The sequence below is a fragment of the Morus notabilis genome, unplaced genomic scaffold (genome assembly GCF_000414095.1).
Source record: "Morus notabilis unplaced genomic scaffold, ASM41409v2 Scaffold174, whole genome shotgun sequence".
Taxonomy (NCBI): Eukaryota; Viridiplantae; Streptophyta; class Magnoliopsida; order Rosales; family Moraceae; genus Morus; species Morus notabilis.
In genome coordinates, this window is record NW_010364838.1 from 56,213 (window position 1) to 57,397 (window position 1,185).

The window sequence follows — 1,185 nt, forward strand, 5'->3', positions numbered from 1 at the left end:
ATTTTTAATCCCAAACTATCAATCAAATTCCATTTTGGTCCATAACCTTTTAAAATGTCCCAGTATGAGTCCATGATCTACTAAATTGTCTCAAATTAATCCTTTCCTTTATTTGTAACTAAATCTCAATGGACAAAGGCTCAAATTCTTTCTTAACAATCATGACCTAACATATAAAATTTTAAATTTCCCTCACTGAACAGCAAACAGTATCCTTTCTTTCATCAAGATTTTAATAGTATGGACCTAATGACTAAAATTTGATAGATTGAGAACTGGAATTAGGACATTTTAAAAGTCAAACACCGAAATTAGATTTTGCAATAATTTTGGGAAAAAAATGATATTACCGTATATGAAAATAACCTAAACAAAATAAAAGGTGCACAATTGTTCTTTCCCCCAAGCTTTACTTCCCCAGAAGTAAAAGATAGTTGAGTAGATTTTGTTCCCAATTGTGGCAAAATTTGTCCAATTTCAGAACACACTGTTCACTGGGTACCTGCAGAAATCTATCTAGCTTCTTCATGAAAAAAAAGTTTGAAAATTTGGCCTTCCAGTATTTGCTCTGCTTTTGCAGTTAGGAATGAGCATGAGATCCACTTGTTGGCAGCTTAGGTTATTCAGCTTCCAAAACGTGCACATTTTTGTCCTTTTAGGCCTTCATTTTAGTGCCAAATTGTCAATCTCATACATTGAAAACTTTTATTTTATCTTTTTGTCTTATGATGAGAAGTTGATTTTCTTCTCTAATAACAGCCGAACACGTATTGTAAACCGTGTCTCTATCTTGAAAGAGCATATATCTTTTTCTCTCAGTCCAAAATAGGACCCCCTAAAGAAATTTGTTGGTATTATTTTGGTCCTTTGCTTAAGTTATATATCATTACATACTCAACTTACACGTCTACAGCAAAACCATTAACTGCCATAGTGACATTATACCCCATATTTTTTGACGTTATTATTAAGTTGTCATTGTTGACTATTAAAATATTTAATGCTTCTAATATTCCTTTCCCCTTAGTTAAGAGGTTCTTATACACATATATATACAATTATTTGCAAGCTTATATGTTATATACACTTGTTCAAAATAAATCATACATTGCATTATAACCTATGTCGTTTTTTTAACTCGGGTAAGGAGATTTTAATTTTACACCATGTGTAGAGTTAGATGTG